Below are 22,724 nucleotides of genomic sequence, written 5' to 3'. Positions count from 1 at the left end.
CCACTGTACCTGCACCTCTCCACTGTACCTGCACCTCTCCACCATCCCTCCACCTCTCCACTGTACCTGCACCTCTCCATCATCCCTCCACCTCTCCACTATACCTGCACCTCTCCACCATCCCTCCACCTCTCCACCATACCTGCTTCTCTCCACCATACCTGCACCTCTCCACCATCCCTCCACCTCTCCATCGTACCTGCACCTCTCCACCGTACCTGCACCTCTCCACCGTACCTGCACCTCTCCACCGTACCTGCACCTCTCCACCATACCTGCACCTCTCCACCATACCTGCATCTCTCCACCGTACCTGCACCTCTCCACCGTACCTGCACCTCTCCACCGTACCTGCATCTCTCCACCGTACCTGCACCTCTCCACCATACCTGCATCTCTCCACCGTACCTGCACCTCTCCACCATACCTGCACCTCTCCATCATCCCTCCACCTCTCCATCGTACTTGCACCTCTCCACCATACCTGCACCTCTCCACCATACCTGCACCTCTCCACCATACCTGCACCTCTCCACCTTTCCTGCACCTCTCCACCATACCTGCACCTCTCCACCTTTCCTGCACCTCTCCACCATACCTGCACCTCTCCACCATACCTGCACCTCTCCACCATACCTGCACCTCTCCACCTTTCCTGCACCTCTCCACCATACCTGCACCTCTCCACCATACCTGCACCTCTCCACCATACCTGCACCTCTCCACCTTTCCTGCACCTCTCCACCATACCTGCACCTCTCCACCTTTCCTGCACCTCTCCACCATACCTGCACCTCTCCACCATACCTGCACCTCTCCACCATACCTGCACCTCTCCACCTTTCCTGCACCTCTCCACCGTACCTGCACCTCTCCACCATACCTGCATCTCTCCACCGTACCTGCACCTCTCCACCATACCTGCACCTCTCCACCATACCTGCACCTCTCCACCATACCTGCACCTCTCCACCATACCTGCACCTCTCCACCATACCTGCACCTCTCCACCTTTCCTGCACCTCTCCACCATACCTGTGTAGGGTCGTGGGCTGGACTGGGGGGTGGTCCATCTGTATACCGCACAGTGACGTAACAGACACAAGATGGAGGCAACTTTCGGGTGCAACAGGTCCAAGTTTATTTCTCGGTGTCCGTCTGACGGCCCCAGCAATACACCGCAATCCTTTTCACGGCCCTCCATTTCTAGGCCCCGTTACACACACCGTACTTTGCACTAGAGACGTAAATATACGCACCGTCCCTTTTTCAAACTTAGTGACGTTCCTGACAGCTCAGTCACTGTGGCTGCCTTAGGCCTGTACACCGACAGCAATTTTACTGATCTGTTGTCGTCCTTAATTCGGTATGTTTTCCCCCGGGGCCTCGTCTGTGCTGCGGTACTTTGTGTCAGGACCACCCCCCTGACTTCCTTTCTCCTCAGTCCCCTGGTTTAGCTCTCCTCACAACACTCCAATTGTCACAGACTTCTTGTCTCTTGAGCTCCTCCCGGGGACTGGAACTTTCTGGAACCCTCCTGTCAAATTTATATCTTTCCCGCTTCCCTGTAACTCCGCCCCCCATGACCAACGGTTTCTAAAGCCCTAAGCTGCTGTCAAGTCCTTTGCTCACACTCCTCCCTGCCATCTTGTGGTCAACCCAAGGTACTGCACGTCATCTACACTTTCCTAACTATTTCCCACTGTCATAACTGATATCTGTCTAAAGTGTGCAACCCTTCTCTTTCTAGTCTGACAAGTCCGTCCGTCCGTCAGGTCACCTTCCCTACACTTGCACCTCTCCACCATCCCTCCACCTCTCCACCATACCTGCACCTCTCCACCATCCCTCCACCTCTCCACCATACCTGCACCTCTCCACCATACCTGTACCTCGTCATCATCCCTCCACCATTCCTGAACGTCTCCATCATTCCTGCACCTCTCCACCATACCTGCACCTCTCCACCTTTCCTCCACCTCTCCACCACACCTGCACCTCTCCACCATCCCTCCACCTCTCCACCATACCTGCACCTCTCCACCATACCTCCACCTCTCCACCATCCCTCCACCTCTCCATCATATCTGCACTTCTCCACCATTCCTGCATCTTTCCACCATTCCTGCACGTCTCCACCATACTTGAACCTCTCCACCATCCCTGCACCTCTCCACCATACCTGTACCTCTCCATCATCCCTCCACCTTTCCTGCACCTCTCCACCATTCCTGAACCTCTCCACCGTACCTGCATCTCTCCACCATACCTGCACCTCTGCACAGTACCTGCATCTCTCCACCGTACCTGCACCTCTCCACCATCTCTCCACCTCTTCACTTTACCTGCACCTCTCCACCGTACCTGCACCTCTCCATCATCCCTCCACCTCTCCATCGTACCTGCACCTCTCCACCATACCTGCACCTCTCCATCATCCCTCCACCGGAACCTGCACCTCTCCACCATACCTGCACCTCTCCATCATCCCTCCACCTCTCCACCGTACCTGCATCTCTCCACCGTACCTGCACATCTCCACCGTACGTGCACCTCTCCACCATACCTGCACCTCTCCATCATCCCTCCAACTCTCCACCGTACCTGCACCTCTCCACCATACCTGCACCTCTCCATCATCCCTCCACCTCTCCACCGTACCTGCACCTCTCCACCATACCTGCACCTCTCCATCATCCCTCCACCTCTCCACCGTACCTGCACCTCTCCACCATACCTGCACCTCTCCATCATCCCTCCACCTCTCCACCGTACCTGCACCTCTCCACCATACCTGCACCTCTCCATCATCCCTCCACCTCTCCACCGTACCTGCATCTCTCCACCGTACCTGCACCTCTCCACCATCTCTCCACCTCTTCACCGTACCTGCATGTATCCACCGTACCTGCATCTCTCCACCATCTCTCCACCTCTCCAACGTACCTGCACCTCTCCAACGTACCTGCACCTCTCACGTGTCTTCACCTCTCCACCGTACCTGCACCTCTCCACCACACCTGCACCTCTCCACCATCCCTCCACCTCTCCATCATACCTACACCTCTCCACCATCCCTCCACCTCTCCATCATACCGGCACCTCTCTACCATACCTGCACCTCTCCACCATCCCTGGACCTCTCCACTGTACCTACACATCTCCACCATCCCTCCACCTCTCCACTGTACCTGCACCTCTCCACTGTACCTGCACATCTCCGCCATCCCTCCACCTCTCCACTGTACCTGCACATCTCCACCATCCCTCCACCTCTCCACCAAACCTGCACCTCTCCACCATACCTGCACCTCTCCACCATCCCTCCACCTCTCCACCATCCCTCCACCTGTTATGAATGGGTCACCGAGGAGGAAAAAAGCAACACACGCTAAGTCTCAGAAAACCAGAGAAGTTGGTAACTATGCAGACTGCAGAGCCCTGATCTTAACACACAACTAGCAGCAGTCGTGGAGCGTGCCTACGGTGGTCCTGGACATCTCGTCACAACCGGAGCACTAAATAAGCCGAAAGTAAGAAAAGAGGAAAACTAACTCCCCAGAGCAGACCCCAAGGAAAGACAGCCCCCCACATATATTGACGGTGAAGCAAGATGAAAACACAAACAAAGGCAGAAAAATAGGCTGAGCAAACGATGGGGCCAAACTAGCTAGAAAGGAAATGAAAGGAAAGATACTGTCTGCAATCTGCCAAAAAACCCTACCCAAAATAATGTCCAACATTTCTGATAACAAAATTAACCCTGAAGTCACTAGACTTCTCCCACTATATCAGCACTCTGGAATATTCTGAGAAAGAGCTAAAAGAGGCCAATCTAATAAAGGACAAAAAGACAAATTGGCAAATACAGATAAATAAGAGTGGAAATTCAGCACAGCCCAGCCGGGCTGGCTGCCCACACAAAAACTGAGTTGACAAACAAGAGCAAGTGTGAACATTAGCAAAAAACAAACTTAACTTGAGATGACTGGAGCAGAGCTGAGTCCAAGACCTGAGAAACAGACTGAATCACCAGCAACAGGATAGGGCGTCGGCTGTCTTATATCCAGTCTGATATCCAGAGATCCAATCACTATCCTCCTCGTCAGGTGGCAGACCATTACCAATTAAACTAACCTCACTACCTCCTGTCACTACCAGAGGGAGAACGGAAGGAGAACTCCCAGCTGGTGGAGCAGAAAATGAGCTCATAACAGTACCGCCCCCTTGAGGAGGGGTCACGGAACCCTCATCCACGCCACCAGGCCGATCAGGATGGGCCCAGTGAAAAGCACAAACCAATCTATCGGCATGAATATCCGAGGCAGAGACCCAAGAATTATCCTCCTGGCCATAATCCTTCCATTTGACCAAATACTGGAGTCCCCGTCTGACCAAGCGAGAATCCAATATTTTCTCTACCTCATATTCCACATTGCCTTTAACCAAAACAGGGTCAGGAGGAGCAGCCACAGGAACTACTGGCTCAACAAACCTCTTCAACAGTGATTTGTGAAATACGTTATGGATTTTGAACGTAACTGGAAGAGTCAACCGAAAAGAAACAGGATTAAGAATCTCCAAAATCTTATAAGGTCCAATAAATCTTGGCTTAAATTTTGGAGATGCAACTTTCATAGGAATATTCTTAGACGACAACCAAACCATATCACCCACTTTAAACCGGGGACCAATGGTCCTATGCCAGTTGGAAAAACGCTGGGCCTTTTCCTGAGAGAGTGACAACTTATCCACCACTTGGTCCCATATCTGCTGCATTCTCACAACCACAGTGTCCACACCTGGGCAGGACGAAGATTCCACTTATCCCGAAGAGAATCGAGGATGAAACCCAAAATTACAGAAAAAGGGTGACATTAAAGTGGCAGAACTAGCTCTATTGTTCAGCGCAAATTCGGCCAAGGGCAAAAATGAGACCCAATCATCTTGATCAGCAGATATAAAACATCTTAAATAACACTCCAAGGTCTGGTTTGTTCTCTCAGTCTGCCCATTGGTCTGAGGATGAAACGCGGAGGAGAAGGAAAACTGAATTCCCAGATTGGAACAAAAGGCTTTCCAGAATCTGGAAACAAACTGGACCCCTCTGTCGGACGCAATGTTCTCAGGAATCCCATGTAACCGAACCACCTGTTGTAAAAACAAGAGTACCAACTCAGCGGAAGATGGCAACTTTGGGAGTGGTACAAGATGGACCATCTTTGAAAATCTATCACAAATCACCCAGATAACAGTCATTCTCTGAGAGACAGGAAGATCAGAAATAAAATCCATTGAGATATGGGTCCATGGCCTCCTGGGCACCGGGAGGGGCTTCAGCAACCCACTAGAACGAGAACAGGGTTTAGACCGAGAACAAGTCCCACAGGACTGTACAAAATTCCTGACATCACGAGACAAGGCAGGCCACCAAAACGACCGACTCACCAAATCTCTGGTACCAAAAATACCTGGATGACCAGCCAATGCGGAGCAATGGACTTCAGACATCACTCTCTTTCTCCACTGGTCAGGAACATACAATCTTCCCATAGGGCAACGCTCAGGTTTATCCTGAAATTCCTCCAGGGCGCATCTCAAATCAGGCGAAATGGCTGAAAGAACTACCCCCTCACCTAGGATAGTAGTAGGCTCAGTCACATTAAGAGAATCAGCAAAGAAACTCCTAGAAAGGGCCTCTGCCTTAACAATCTTAGTGCCCAGAAGAAAAGAGACCACAAAATTAAAACATGTGAAAAACAAGGCCCATCTAGCCTGTCTAGGATTCAAGCGTTTAGCCGACTCCAGATAAATCAAATTCTTGTGATCGGTGAGGACCACAAATTGATGTCTAGCTCCCTCCAACCAATGTCTCCATTCCTCAAATGCCCATTTCATGGCCAGCAATTCCCGATTCCCCACGTCATAGTTGCGTTCAGATGGGGAGATCTTTCGTGAAAAGAAAGCACAGGGATTCATCTTAGAAGTCGCAGGATCTTTTTGGGACAAAACAGCTCCTGCACCAATCTCAGAAGCATCTACCTCCACTTGAAATGAAAGTAAGACATCAGGTTGCTGTAGAACTGGAGCTGAAGTAAATCTCCGCTTAAGCTCCTGAAATGCTGAGACAGCCTCAGGAGACCAATTCAGCGCATCAGCTCCCTTCTTGGTCAGATTAGTCAGTGGTTTGACAATACTAGAAAAATTACCTATAAATTTACGATAGAAATTAGCAAAACCCAAAAACTTCTGGAGAGCCTTCAAAGAAGTAGGCTGAACCCAATCATAAATGGCCTGTACCTTGGCCGGGTCCATTTCAATAGTCGATGGAGACAAGATAAATCCCAAAAATGAAATCTTCTGTACACCAAAGAGGCATTTCAATCCCTTAACAAACAGGGAATTCTCCCTCAAAATCTGGAACACAGTCCGGACATGTTCCACATGAGAATCCCAATCACTAGAAAGGATCAAAATATCATCCAGATAGATGATCAAAAACTTATCCACAAAGTCACGGAAAATATCATTCATAAAGGACTGGAAGACAGAAGGGGCATTAGAGAGCCCAAAAGGCATCACCAGGTACTCAAAATGTCCCTCCGGAGTATTAAACGCCGTATTCCATTCATCCCCATGCTTAATGCGAATAAGATTATACGCCCCCCTGAGGTCAAGCTTAGTAAACCAGCAGGCACTCTTAACTCTGGAGAATAAATCAGACATCAGAGGTAACGGGTACTGATATTTAACCGTCATCTTGTTAAGGGAGCGATAATCAATACACGGTCTTAATGAACCATCTTTCTTGGCCACAAAAAAAACCCAGCGCCCAAAGGCGACGAGGATGGTCTAATATGACCCTTCTCCAACGACTCCTTAATATAGGATCGCATAGCATCATGTTCGGGTACTGATAAGTTGAAAAGCCGACCCTTGGGAAATTTACACCGAAGCATCAACTCAATTGCACAGTCATAACTCCTATGAGGAGGCAAAGACGCAGACTTACTCTCACTAAATACATCAGAAAAATCGGCCAGATAATCAGGAATATCATGAGACTGAGGAGAGGTGGAGAAAACAGGAGCGTTCTAAGAACACACTGACAACCCCAACTCACCACAGACACTGATTTCCAATCTAAAACTGGGTTTTGAGTTTGCAACCAGGGAAAACCCAGAACAATAGTATCATGCAAAGTATGCAGAACCAAAAATTTACAATTTTCTTGGTGGTCTGGGGCAACTCGCATTATCACCTGGGTCCAAAACTGAGGTTTATTCTCTGCCAAAGGAGTAGCATCAATACCCCTCAAAGGAATAGGCGTCTGCAGAGGCATCATGGGCAAACCACAATGTTTAGCAAAGTCCAAATCCATCAGATTCAGAGCTGTTCCTGAATCCACAAAAGCCTTAGCGGAAAATGTGGACAAGGAGCAGATCAGAGTAATTGCCAAAAGGAACTTAGGTTGTATACTGCCCACAGCAAATGTGTGTGCAAAACGTTTCTCTCGTTTAGGGCAGACAGAAATTATATGAGAGGCATTTCCACAGAAAAAACACAGCTTATTACGCCTTCTAAACTCCTGACGTTGCGCCCTAGACAACACCCCATCACATTGCATAGGTTCAGACATTTGTTCAGAAAGTGGCAGCGCCTCCCGTGTAGTCTTATGTTCACGTAAACGCCGATCAACTTGAATGGCTAATGACATAGAATCAACCAGACCAGAGGGAACAGGAAATCCCAGCATAACATCCTTTACAGTCTCTGATAAACCTTTCCGAAAGAGAGCTGCCAATGCACTATCATTCCATGTAGTAAGGACCGCCCACTTTCGGAATTTTTGACAGTATAACTGCAGGATCCTGACCCTGGTTTAATGCCAACAGGGTTCTCTCAGCTTGATCAATATCATTAGGTTCATCATACAACAACCCCAAAGCCTGAAAAAATGCATCCACATTAGTCAGAATAGGATTTTCAGGTGTCAGAGAAAAAGCCCAATCCTGGGGATCGCCGCGCAGCAAGGAGATGACAATTTTAACCTGCTGCACAGAGCTCCCCGATGAGTTAGGCTTCAAGGCAAGAAATAATTTAAAATTATTCTTAAAATTAAGAAATTTAGACCGATCCCCAGAAAACACATCAGGAGTAGGAATCTTAGGTTCAGCAACATGTGCCTGAATGAGGTAGGTAGAAATTCCCTGTACTTCAGCAGCAAGTTGCTCCACACGATCAGACAGTTGCTTAATCTCCATTAGGAGAGAAAACAAAATCCTCCTACGGCCCCAGAGAAAAAGAGGAAAAAATATTAAAAAAAAAAAAATTCTGACACTTTTTTCCCCCTTTTTTTCTTAAACAATTCCTTCCTGCTTTTGAGTACCCTAGAATCTGCAGTATGGCTGGTGATTTTGTTATGAATGGGTCACCGAGGAGGAAAAAAGCAACACACGCTAAGTCTCAGAAAACCAGAGAGGTTGGTAACTATGCAGACTGCAGAGCCCTGATCTTAACACACAACTAGCAGCAGTTGTGGAGCGTGCCTACGGTGGTCCTGGACACCTCGTCACAACCGGAGAGCTAAATAAGCCTAAAGTAAGAAAAGAGGAAAACTAACTCCCCAGAGCAGACCCCAAGGAAAGACAGCCCCCCACATGTATTGACGGTGAAGCAAGATGAAAACACAAAGGCAGAAAAATAGGCTGAGCAAACGATGGGGCCAAACTAACTTGAAAGGACAGGAAAGGAAAGATACTGTCTGCAATCTGCCAAAAAACCCTACCAAACATAATGTCCAACGCTTCTGATAACAAAATTAACCCTGAAGTCACTAGACTTCTCCCACTATATCAGCACTCTGGAATATTCTGAGAAAGAGCTAAAAGAGGCCAATCTAATAAAGGACAAAAAGACAAATTGGCAAATACAGATAAATAAGAGTGGAAATTCAGCACAGCCCAGCCGGGCTGGCTGACCACACAAAAACTGAGTTGACCAACAAGAGCAAGGGTGAACATTAGCAAAAAACAAACTTAACTTGAGATGACTGGAGCAGAGCTGAAGTCCAAGACCTGAGAAACAGACTGAATCACCAGCAACAGGATAGGGCGTCGGCTGTCTTATATCCAGTCTGATATCCAGAGATCCAATCACTATCCTCCTCGTCAGGTGGCAGACCATTACCAATTAAACTAACCTCACTACCTCCTGTCACTACCAGAGTGAGAACGGAAGGAGAACTCCCAGCTGGTGGAGCAGAAAATGAGCTCATAACATGCACCTTTCCACCATTCCTGCATCTTTCCACCATTCCTGCACCTCTCCACCATCCCTCCACCTCTCCACCATAACTGCACCTCTCCACCATCCCTCCACCATACCTGCATTTCTCCACCATTCCTGCATCTTTCCACCATTCCTGCACATCTCCACCATACTTGAACCTCTCCACCATACCTGCACCTCTCCACCATCCCTCCACCTCTCCACCATCCCTCCACCTCTCCACCATCCCTCCACCTCTCCACCATTCCTGAACCTCTCCATCATTCCTGCACCTCTTCACGATCCCTCCACCTCTCCATCATCCCTCCACCATACCTGCACCTCTCCACCATACCTGCACCTCTCCAACGTACCTGCACCTCTCACGTGTCTTCACCTCTCCACCTTACCTGCACCTCTCCACCACATCTGCACCTCTCCACCATCCCTCCACCTCTCCACTGTACCTGCACATCTCCACCATACCTGCACATCTCCACCATCCCTCCACCTCTCCACTGTACCTGCACCTCTCCACTGTACCTGCACCTCTCCACCATCCCTCCACCTCTCCACTGAACCTGCACCTCTCCACCATACCTGCACCTCTCCACCATCCCTCCACCTCTCCACCTTTCCTGCACCTCTCCACCATACCTGTGTAGGGTCGTGGGCTGGACTGGGGGGTGGTCCCTCTGTATACCGCACAGTGACGTAACAGACACAAGATGGAGGCAACTTTCGGGTGCAACAGGTCCAAGTTTATTTCTCGCCATCCTTCTGACGGCCCCAGCAATAAACCGCAATCCTTTTCACGGCCCTCCGTATCTAGGCCCCGTTACACACACCGTACTTTGCACTAGAGACGTAAATATACGCACCGTCCCTTTTTCAAACTTAAGGCCCCGTCTCACTAAGTCACAACTTTTTCACAACTTTTGTGACGTAACAGCGATCTCACCAGCGAGATCGCTGTGTGTGACAGCGATCAGCGAGCGGCCCCCCTGCCGGTATCGCTGATCGCTGGAAGAAACCTCTGGACATTTCTTTGGTCGCTGGTCTCCCGCTGGCCAGCACGCATCGCTGTGTGTGACAGCGGGAGACCAGCGATCAGGTGTAAAAAATAATAAAAAAAATAAAAAATATATTTATTCTCACTTTCCGATGTCCCGCAAAGTCTTCCGGCCTCTCTCCACGCTCCGGTCCCAATGATCCTTTGCACGAATGACCGCGAGACTTTGTTATCCCTCGAGACCGTGACATCTTGCGGTCATTCTCGCAAAGGATCACTGGGACCGGAGCGTGGAGAGAGGCCGGATGGCTGAACGGGACGTCGGAAGGTGAGAATAACAATATTTTTTATTTTTTTTATTATTTTTTACAGCGATGGCCAGCGATGCCGAGCGCTCGGCATCGCTGTGCTGATCGCTGGTGAAGCTGTCTGTGTGACAGCTCACCAGCGATCACATAGCGACTTACTAGCGATCCTGACACCTTGATATAGGTGTCGGGATCGCTGGTAAGTCGCTTAGTGTGACGGGGCCTTAAGTGACGTTCCTGACAGCTCAGTCACTGTGGCTGCCTTAGGCCTGTACACCGACAGCAATTTTACTGATCTGTTGTCGTCCTTAATTCGGTATGTTTTCCCCCGGGGCCTCGTCTGTGCTGCGGTACTTTGTGTCAGGACCACCCCCCTGACTTCCTTTCTCCTCAGTCCCCTGGTTTAGCTCTCCTCACAACACTCCAATTGTCACAGACTTCTTGTCTCTTGAGCACCTCCCGGGGACTGGAACTTTCTGGAACCCTCCTGTCAAATTTATATCTTTCCCGGTTCCCTGTAACTCCGCCCCCATGACCAAAGCCCTAAGCTGCTGTCAAGTCCTTTGCTCACACTCCTCCCTGCCATCTTTTGGTCAACCCAAGGTACTGCACGTCATCTACACTTTCCTATCTGTTTCCCACTGTCATAACTGATATCTGTCTAAAGTGTGCAACCCTTCTCTTTCTAGTCTGAAAAGTCCGTCCACCCTTCAGGTCACCTTCCCTACACTTGCACCTCTCCACCATCCCTTCACCATACCTGCACCTCTCCACCATCCCTCCACCTCTCCACCATACCTGTACCTCTCCATCATCCCTCCACCATTCCTGAACGTCTCCACCATACCTGCACCTCTCCACCATCCCTCCACCTCTCCACCATACCTGCACCTCTCCACCATACCTGTACCTCTCCATCATCCCTCCACCATTCCTGAACGTCTCCACCATACCTGCACCTCTCCACCATCCCTCCACCTCTCCACCTTTCCTGCACCTCTCCACCATACCTGCACCTCTCCACCATACCTCCACCTCTCCACCATCCCTCCACCTCTCCACCATACCTGCACCTCTCCACCATACCTCCACCTCTCCACCTCTCCACCATACCTGCACCTCTCCACCATCCCTCCACCATATCTGCACTTCTCCACCATTCCTGCATCTTTCCACCATTTCTGCAAGTCTCCACCATACTTGAACCTCTCCACCATCCCTCCACCTCTCCACCATACCTGTACCTCTCCATCATCCCTCCACCATTCCTGAACCTCTCCACCATCCCTCCACCTCTCCACCATTCCTGCACCTCTCCACCATCCCTCCTCCTCTCCACCTTTCCTGCACCTCTCCACCATCCCTCCACCTCTCCACCATCCCTCTACCTCTCCACCATTCCTGCACCTCTCCACCATCCCTCCTCCTCTCCACCTTTCCTGCTCCTCTCCACCTTTCCTGCTCATCTCCACCATCCCTCCATCTCTCCACCATCCCTCCATCTCTCCACCATCCCTCCACCTCTCCACCATAACTGAACCTCTCCACCATCGCTCCACCTCTCCACCATAACTGAACCTCTCCACCATCCCTCCACCTCTCCACCATACCTCCACCATAACTGAACCTCTCCACCATCCCTCCACCTCTCCACCATACCTCCACCTCTCCACCATACCTGCGCCTCTCCACCATTTCTCCACCATTCCTGCATCTTTCCACCATTCCTGCACGTCTCCACCATACTTGAACCTCTCCAGCATCCCTCCACCTCTCCACCATTCCTGCATCTTTCCACCATATCTGATGGAGAACAAGTTACCACCATATTGTATCTCTCTTCTGTGCGGAGAGAAAGGCAGTATTATCCAACCTGACAGACTATGCATGCATTCAGGAAGTGCAAAAAGAGGGCCCAAGCTAATGGAGGGCGGCTGGTGGGGGTGACTGAGCCATGATGCCCACAGTGAACAAAATGTCTCCTGAGCTTCCTCTATAGATCGTTGTATCCAAGATTATGGTTATTCCTTAAAGGGACCCTGTCCGGTCCCCGTGCCCTCCAGCATTTGTGTATCTACTGCTAAAGGGACCTATCAGGTTTCCTTTAAAAGGTGGAATCAGCCGGGAGGTAAAGACTACAAGGGCCCAAAACCTGTCCTATCCTGTGAAAGCCGCATTAGCAGCAGGCGGATTCCGGAAATGACCGTGACCTGCAGATTTATCTAATAGGGCTCATTCCCACTTGCGATGAAATTGGGCGAATGTAATCCGACAAAAAGTCAGACTGAATTCACACCGATGTTATTCTATGATTGTGGCTCATCTGCATTTTTTTTTCCAGCTCAGATCGGATCACGATCGGACTAGAAAAAAATTGCAGCATGCTGCGAATGTCATCAGAAAACGGATCCATCCCGCAATAGAAGTCAATGGGAGCGCGAAAGAAATCACACAGCACTCGGACCATGCGAGCGCCGTCCGATTTATACGCTCCGGTGTCCTTTGAAAAGCCGGAAAATCATATGTGGGTCCAGTAAGACCACAGTGTGACAGGTTAGAATAGATATACAGTGGGGCAAAAAAGTATTTAGTCAGTCAGCAATAGTGCAAGTTCCACCACTTAAAAAGATGAGAGGCGTCTGTAATTTACATCATAGGTAGACCTCAACTATGGGAGACAAACTGAGAAAAAAAAATCCAGAAAATCACATTGTCTGTTTTTTTTTTCATTTTATTTGCATATTATGGTGGAAAATAAGTATTTGGTCAGAAACAAAATTTCATCTCAATACTTTGTGATATATCCTTTGTTGGCAATGACAGAGGTCAAACGTTTTCTGTAAGTCTTCACAAGGTTGCCACACACTGTTGTTGGTATGTTGGCCCATTCCTCCATGCAGATCTCCTCTAGAGCAGTGATGTTTTTGGCTTTTCGCTTGGCAACACGGACTTTCAACTCCCTCCAAAGGTTTTCTATAGGGTTGAGATCTGGAGACTGGCTAGGCCACTCCAGGACCTTGAAATGCTTCTTACGAAGCCACTCCTTCGTTGCCCTGGCGGTGTGCTTTGGATCATTGTCATGTTGAAAGACCCAGCCACGTTTCATCTTCAATGCCCTTGCTGATGGAAGGAGGTTTGCACTCAAAATCTCACGATACATGGCCCCATTCATTCTTTCATGTACCCGGATCAGTCGTCCTGGCCCCTTTGCAGAGAAACAGCCCCAAAGCATGATGTTTCCACCACCATGCTTTACAGTAGGTATGGTGTTTGATGGATGCAACTCAGTATTCTTTTTCCTCCAAACACGACAAGTTGTGTTTCTACCAAACAGTTCCAGTTTAGTTTCATCAGACCATAGGACATTCTCCCAAAACTCCTCTGGATCATCCAAATGCTCTCTAGCAAACTTCAGAGGGCCCGGACATGTACAGGCTTAAGCAGTGGGACACGTCTGGCACTGCAGGATCTGAGTCCATGGTGGTGTAGTGTGTTACTTATGGTAGGCCTTGTTACATTGGTCCCAGCTCTCTGCAGTTCATTCACTAGGTCCCCCCGCGTGGTTCTGGGATTTTTGCTCACCGTTCTTGTGATCATTCTGACCCCACGGGGTGGGATTTTGCGTGGAGCACCAGATCGAGGGAGATTATCAGTGGTCTTGTATGTCTTCCATTTTCTAATTATTGCTCCCACAGTTGATTTCTTCACTCCAAGCTGGTTGGCTATTGCAGATTCAGTCTTCCCAGCCTGGTGCAGGGCTACAATTTTGTTTCTGGTGTCCTTTGACAGCTCTTTGGTCTTCGCCATAGTGGAGTTTGGAGTCAGACTGTTTGAGGGTGTGCACAGGTGTCTTTTATACTGATAACAAGTTTAAACAGGTGCCATTACTACAGGTAATGAGTGGAGGAAAGAGGAGACTCTTAAAGAAGAAGTTACAGGTCTGTGAGAGCCAGAAATCTTGATTGCTTGTTTCTGACCAAATACTTATTTTCCACCATAATATGCAAATAAAATGAAAAAAAAAACCAGACAATGTGATTTTCTGGATTTTTTTTTCTCAGTTTGTCTCCCATAGTTGAGGTCTACCTATGATGCAAATTACAGACGCCTCTCATCTTTTTAAGTGGTGGAACTTGCACTATTGCTGACTAACTAAATACTTTTTTGCCCCACTGTATATAGATATATACACATAGAATAGGTGTATGTGTATACATATATATGTCATTGACACATATATATATATATATATATATATACAGTAGATATGTCAGTGACACACACACATATATATATATATATACAGTAGATATGTCAGTGACACACACACATATATATATATATACAGTAGATATGTCAGTGACACACACACATATATATTGTGAAAGGTTTATTTTCTGTGATATGGGTTTGGAAGTTTTGTTCCAGCATTTCATGTTCGGAGGGGTTAATCCTTCATTTTCTGGGCCAAGCTTAGTGGGGGTGCAGTGCAGGAGGGAGCTGCCCACCATGTCTCCTCACTGGGTGTTGCCTGTATGTAATCAGGTGTGTTTGGGAGTCTGTCAGTGAGGACGGATTTCCATGAGTCTAGGCTGGACACTGCAGAGTGGTCTGTGTGCTGAGAGGGAGAAGTCCTCCTGTGTGTGGCTCCACACCGAGCCTGCGTGCTGGACATTGCCCAGCCTGTGTGCCCACAGGCCTGAGGGAGCAAAACCCGGCTAAGGACATGTGTTGTTGCTTATGGGTTTTATGAAGTAAATAAACCTGCATGGACTTTGTCAAGAAACGCGCCTCCTGTTTTCATCCTGCCGCACCTGAGTGCGTACAACCCCGTACAATATGTATTTATAGTACATAGAAGAAAAGCCGGCAATTCATCTGCCATGTACTGTAAAATCACTGCAGGAGCCGACAGGATAGAAGAGATGGATTACATACGGTAAATACACATAGAATAGGTAGATATATACAGGTCAGTGACAAATATAATTAGTGCAGTGTGTGTACAGAATTCTGGACATGAATTTAATTATTAAAAGATTAGTTTTGGGGAAAAAATGGCGTGGGCTCCTGTGCAATTTTCGTAACCAGCAGAGGGAAAGGTGATGGTTGGTGGGCAGATAGTTGTGAGCTGATATTAATAGCCTGGGAAGCTCCATGGGTATTACCCCTTCCCAGGCTATAAACAGCGGCCCCCAGCCGTTGGTTTTCCCTCTGCTTGTTAGAAAAATTATACGGGAGCCCACATCATTTTTTTCGGAAAAATAATCTTTTATTAAATAAATACATGTCCAGAATTCTGCACACACTGTACTAATTGTATTTGTCACTGACATCTATATATATATCTACCTATTCTATGTGTATTTACCGTATGTGATCCATCTCTTCTATCCTGTCGGCTCCAGCAGTGATTTTACAGTACACGGCAGATGAATTGCCGGCTTTTCTTTTATCTATCTATCTATCTATCTATCTATCTATCTATCTATCTATCTGTTTTGTAGAATATTTCCTTTGATGATGTGTAAATGACAGAGAATTGCCGTATGTTAAACTCTCACTGCAATCAGATGCTAGATATGAAAAATCGGATTGTACTCGCACAAAGAACGCCTGACCCTTGTATTACATTCGTCCGACTCTCCTGCATCAAAATCGGACCAATTTTAACCCCTTTCCTACACTGGATGTACTATTCCGTCCATGTGACCTGGGACCTAAGTCCCAAGGACGGAATAGTACGTCTCATGCGATTAGCGGCGCTCACGGGGGGAGCGCAGCTGATTGCGGCCGGGTGTCAGCTGATTATCACAGCTGACACCCGGCACAATGTGTCAGGGGTGGTCACGGACCGCCCCTGACACGTTAACCCCTGGCACACCGTGATCAAACATGATCACGGTGTACCGGGGGTTAAAGGGAAGCATCGGCAGGGAGGGGGCTCCCTCTGTGCTTCCCTGTGACCCACACAGCAGCGCGATGTGCAGCGCCGCTGTGGGGGTCGCCTTCCCTGCATGTCCCCGGATCCAATATGGCAACGGGGACCTTCGGGGGGCCTGCAGGGAGCTGGCTTCCTCACTGCTCGCAGAGCGCAGGCATGAGGAAGTCTGCAGTAGTGCCTGTGACAGATCGCTGATCTGTCACAGGACAGTGATGTCCCACCTGGGACATTATAATAAAGGAAAAAAAAAAGTGTAAAAATAATTTAAAAAAAAATATTCCCTAATAAATTGATTTTTTGAAAATAAAAAAAACAAAAAAACAATAAAAGTACACATATTAGGTATCGCCGCGTCCGTAGCGACCCGCCCTATAAAACTGTCCTATTAATTAACCCCTTTAGCAAACCCCTTAAAAAATAAAAAAAAACGAAGCAAAAAATAATGTTTTATCATCATACCGCTGAACAAAAAGTGCAATAACGCGCGATCAAAAAGACGCATATAAATATCCATGGTACCGCTGAAAACGTCATCTTGTCCCGCAAAAAACGAGCTGCCACACAGCATCATCAGCGAAAAAGTAAAAAAGTTATAGCTCGCAGAATAAAGCGATGCAAAAATAATTATTTTTTATATTAAATAGTTTTCATTGCATAAAACCGACAAAACATAAAAAAACGACCTAAATGAGGTATCGCTGTAACCGTACTGACCCAAAGAATAAAACCGCTTTATCAATTTTACCGCACGCGGAACGGTGTAAACGCACCCCCCCCAAAAGAAATTCATGAAACGCTGGTTTTTGTTCATTCTGCGTCCCAAAAATCGGAATAAAAAGTGATCAAAAAATGTCACGTGCCCGAAAATGGTGCCAATAAAAACGTCAACTCGTCCCGCAAAGAATAAGACCTCACATGACTCGGTGGGTCAAAATACGGAAAAATTATAGCTCTCAATATGTGGTGATGCAAAAACTATTTTTACAATAAAAAGCGTCTTTTAGCATGTGACAGCCGCCAAACATAAAACCCGCCATAAATAGTAAATCAAACCCCCCGTTATCACCCCCTTAGTTAGGGAAAAATAATAAAATAATTTTTTTTTTATTTATTTCCATTTTCCCATTAGGGTTAGGGCTGAGATTAGGGTCAGAGCTAGGGTTGGCATTAGGGTTGGAGTTAGAATTGGGGGTTTCCACTGTTTAGGTACATCAGGGACTCTCCAAACGCAAAATGGTGTCCGATCTGAATTCCAGCCAATTTTGCATTGAAAAAGTCAAACGGCGCTCCTTCCCTTCTGAGCTCTGCCATGCGCCGAAACAGTGGTTCCCCCCCACATATCAGGTATCAGCGTACTCAGGACAAATTGCACAATAACTTTTGCAGTCCAATTTCTCCTGTTACCTTTGGTAAAATAAAAAAATTGAACCTGAATTATTTTTTTTGTGAAAAAAAGTTAAATGTTCATTTTTTTTTTAAATATTCAAAAAAATTCCTGTGAAGCCCCTGAAGGGTTAATAAACTTCTTGAATGTGGTTTTGAGCACCTTAAGGGGTGCAGTTTTTAGAATGGTGTCACTTTTGGGTATTTTCTATCATATAGACCCCTCAAAGTGACTTCAAATGTGATGTGGTCCGTAAAAATAAAATGGTGTTGTAAAAATGAGAAATCGCTGGTCAACTTTTAACCCTTATAACTTCCTAACAAAAGAAAAATTTTGGTTCCCAAATTGTGCTGATGTAAAGTAAACATGTGGGAAATGTTAGTTATCAAGTTTTTTGTGTGCCGTATCTCTGTGATTTAAGGGCATAAAAATTCAAAGTTGGAAAATTGCGAAATTTTCAAAATTTTTGCCAAATTTCCGTTTTTTTCACAAATAAACGCAAATTATATGAATGAAATTTTACCACTAACATGAAGTACAATATGTCACGAGAAAACAATGTCAGAATCACCGGGATCCATGGAAGCTCCGGAGTTATGACCTCATAAAGGGACAGTGGTCAGAAGTGTAAGAATTGGCCCGGTCATGAACGTGCAAACCACCCTTGGGGGTGAAACCCCGAGTGTCTCCAGCCTTAGTCCGCCCTTCTTCGGACCACGCTGATGTTCCCCCCCTATAGAAAGCCTCGGTCACACGCCGCTCTCCCTCCAAACCGCTGCAGGACCAGAAATAAAAATAATATTTATTACAGATTATTAATACTATCATCAATTATTATCATTTATTAGTAGTCGGACATTATTCTATTACCATGTATTTATTTATCATTACACATCATATAATATTATATATTGGGATCTTTAACCCTTCACCAGCGCGGCACAGGATCACATATGTTTCTCTGGCCGCTGAGATATGGGAGGGCAGAGCGTCTGATTGCAGCAGGTTCCCTCACAGGGGCATTAGTAATACCCTCACCCCACAGGGCATCAACAACTACAAGTCCCAGCATTCCCACACAGTCAGAGCCCCCGTTACCTGTGGTCGCTGAGCTGTAACCAGAGGTTAGTGCTGGGACTGGATATCAGGGCGTCCTCAGGTGATCGCAGCTCTGGGATCAGACCCAAGCCTGCTGATGTCACCACGATTAACCCCTGCAGGGCAGCAGTCAGCCTCAATATCCTAATATAACAGCTGGCAGAGGAGACGGAACCTTCACCTCCAGAGCTGCACTCCATATTCTGCTGCGAGGGCTCATACTGACATGTGAGAAACTCAATACCCAGCACTGCCGCCGGCACTCGGGAGCATGTATTTCTATGTCGCTGAATGCTCCGATCCGAGTGCCAGGTATTGACGAGCGAGACTCGTCCGAGTTTCAAACATGTGAGTATGAGCCCTTACATTGTGTCTTACCCTCCAGTCACCCCCAGAGCTGCAGTCACTATTCTGCTATTACGGTACATCATGTCTTATCCTCCAGTCACCTCCAAATCTGCACTCACTATTCTGCTGTTACATCATGTCTTATCCTCCAGATATCTCCAGAGCTGCACTCACTATTCTGCTGTTACATCATGTGTTATCTTCCAGAGCTGCACTCACTATTCTGCTGTTACATTGTGTCTAAAGGCCCTTTTACATTTAGCGATGCACCAGCGATCCGACCAGCGATACGACCCGGTCAGGATCGCTGGTGCATCGCTAAGTGATCGCTCGTGAGCTGTCACACAGGCAGACCTCACAGCGATGCAGCAGCGACGCAGCGCACGATACTCACCTTTCACACTCAGCGATCCTGGCGTCCTCCCGCCCGCGTCCAGCGTCGCACGTCTCACACAGCAGGAAGCTGACGACGAGAAATGAAGCCCGACATTCTCGCACCATCAGCGATGGACAGCGGGGGAGCCGGTCAGAGGTAAGTATCACACATAGCAATATCGCTATGTGTAAAACCCTCTTTATTCTCCAGTCACTCCCAGAGCTGCAGTCACTATTCTGCTGTTACATCATGTCTTATACTCCAGTCACCTCCAAAGAAATGCCACCCCACCCCATTACTGACCCACTGCCAAACCGGTCATGCTGAAGGATGAAGCAGGCAGCAGATCGCTCTCCACGGTGTCTCCAGACTCTGTCACATCTGTCACATGTGCTCATTTGCCAATCCTGGTGTTCTGTAGCAAATGCCAATTGTCCTGCATGGTGTTGGGCTGTGAGCACAACCCCCATCTGTGGACGTTGGGCCCTCAGACCATCCTCATGGAGTCGGTTTCTAACCGTTTGTGCAGACACATGCACATTTGTGGCCTGCAGGAGGTCATTTTGCAGGGCTCTGGCAGTGCTCCTCCTGTTCCTCCTTGCACAAGGGCAGAGGTAGCGGTCCTGTTGCTGGGTTGTTGCCCTCCTACGGCCCCCTCCACATCTCCTGGTGTACTGGCCTGTCTCCTGGTAGCGCCTCCAGCCTCTGGACACTACGCTGACAGACACAGCAAACCTTCTTGCCACAGCTCGCATTGATGTGCCATCCTGGATGAGCTACACTACCTGAGCCACTTGTGTGGGTTGTAGAGTCCGTCTCATGCTACCACGAGTGTGAAAGCACTTCCAACTCTACGATTCTATGATTCTATTATTGTTATTATTATTTATTGTTATAGCGCCATTTATTCCATGGCGCTTTACATGTAAGGAGGGGTATACATAATAAAAACAAGTACAATAATATTAAACAATACAAGTCATAACTGGTACAGGAGGAGAGAGGACCCTGCCCGCGAGGGCTCACAATCTACAAGGGATGGGTGATAATACAGTAGGCGAGGGTAGAGCTGGTCGTGCAGCGGTTTGGTGGATCGGTGGTTACTGCAGGTTGTAGGCTTGTTGGAAGAGGTGGGTCTTCAGGCTCTTTTTGAAGGTTTCGATGGTAGGTGAGAGTCTGATATGTTGTGGTAGACAGTTCCAGAGTAGGGGTGATGCGCGAGAGAAATCTTGTATGCGATTGTGGGAAGAGGAGATAAGACGGGAGTAGAGAAGGAGATCTTGTGAGGATCGGAGGTTGCGTGCAGGAAAGTACCGGGAGACGAGGTCACAGATGTATGGAGGACTCAGGTTGTGGATGGCTTTGTATGTCATGGTTAGGGTTTTGTACTGGAGTCTCTGGGCAATGGGGAGCCAGTGAAGGGATTGACAGAGGGGAGAGGCCGGGGAATAGCGGGGGGACAGGTGGATTAGTCGGGCAGCAGAGTTTAGAATAGATTGGAGGGGTGCGAGAGTGTTAGAGGGGAGGCCACAGAGCAGGAGGTTGCAGTAATCAAGGCGAGAGATGATGAGGGCATGGACTAGGGTTTTTGCAGATTTTTGGTTGAGGAATGAACGGATTCGTGAAATATTTTTGAGTTGAAGTCGGCAGGAAGTGGAAAGGGCTTGGATATGTGGTTTGAAGGAGAGATCAGCGTCAAGGATTACCCCGAGGCAGCGAGCTTGTGGGACTGGGGAGAGTGGGCAGTCATTTACTGTAATGGATAGGTTCATAAGGGGGGGTCACGTGAGATGGGGGAAAGATGATGAATTCTGTTTTGTCCATGTTAAGTTTCAGAAATCTAGCAGAGAAGAAGGATGAAATAGTGGACAGACATTGAGGGATTCTATGATTAAGAATATAACTACTATAATACTGCCCCTATGTACAGGAATATAACTACTATAATACTGCCCCTATGTACAGGAATATAACTACTATAATACTGCCCCTATGTACAAGAATATAACTACTATAATACTGCTCCCTATGTACAAGAATATAACTACTATAATACTGCCCCTATGTACAGGAATATAACTACTATAATACTGCCCCTATGTACAGGAATATAACTACTATAATACTGCCCCTATGTACAAGAATATAACTACTATAATACTGCCCCTATGTACAAGAATATAACTACTATAATACTGCTCCTATGTACAAGAATATAACTACTATAATACTGCCCCTATGTACAAGAATATAACTACTATAATACTGCCCCTATGTACAAGAATATAACTACTATAATACTGCTCCTATGTACAAGAATATAACTACTATAATACTGCCCCTATGTACAAGAATATAACTACTATAATACTGCTCCTATGTACAAGAATATAACTACTATAATACTGCCCCTATGTACAAGAATATAACTACTATAATACTGCCCCTATGTACAAGAATATAACTACTATAATACTGCCCCTATGTACAGGAATATAACTACTATAATACTGCCCCTATGTACAAGAATATAACTACTATAATACTGCTCCCTATGTACAAGAATATAACTACTATAATACTGCCCCTATGTACAGGAATACAGTATAACTACTATAATACTGCCCCTATGTACAGGAATATAACTACTATAATACTGCCCCTATGTACAAGAATATAACTACTATAATACTGCCCCTATGTACAAGAATATAACTACTATAATACTGCCCCTATGTACAAGAATATAACTACTATAATACTGCCCCTATGTACAAGAATATAACTACTATAATACTGCCCCTATGTACAGGAATATAACTACTATAATACTGCCCCTATGTACAAGAATATAACTACTATAATACTGCTCCCTATGTACAAGAATATAACTACTATAATACTGCCCCTATGTACAGGAATATAACTACTATAATACTGCCCCTATGTACAGGAATATAACTACTATAATACTGCCCCTATGT

The 22,724-nt window shown here is 47.2% G+C and overlaps 1 protein-coding gene across 2 annotated transcripts in view; it reads right to left on the bottom strand.

Moving 5' to 3' along the window:
- The window catches only part of LOC141075705 (putative N-acetyltransferase 8B), a 34,314-nt gene extending 15,168 nt beyond the window's left edge, over positions 1 to 19,146 (bottom strand). The window contains exons 1-2 of one of the 2 annotated variants that reach the window (XM_073562841.1): positions 19,017 to 19,146; positions 18,520 to 18,693 (exon numbers count right to left, since the gene is read on the bottom strand). The gene's annotated coding sequence lies outside the window, so the exon portion shown is untranslated. The remainder of the gene's footprint in view (positions 1 to 18,519; positions 18,694 to 19,016) is intronic. The other variant, XM_073562842.1, reaches the window with a different exon arrangement.
- Between the last annotated feature and the right edge of the window lie 3,578 nt (positions 19,147 to 22,724).

This window comes from Dendrobates tinctorius, unplaced genomic scaffold (genome assembly GCF_039654945.1).
Source record: "Dendrobates tinctorius isolate UK_male_01 unplaced genomic scaffold, ASM3965494v1 ptg000367l, whole genome shotgun sequence".
Classification (NCBI taxonomy): domain Eukaryota; kingdom Metazoa; phylum Chordata; class Amphibia; order Anura; family Dendrobatidae; genus Dendrobates; species Dendrobates tinctorius.
The sequence above is the reverse complement of the archived record's forward strand: the minus strand, read 5'-3'. Positions and strand labels throughout refer to the sequence as shown.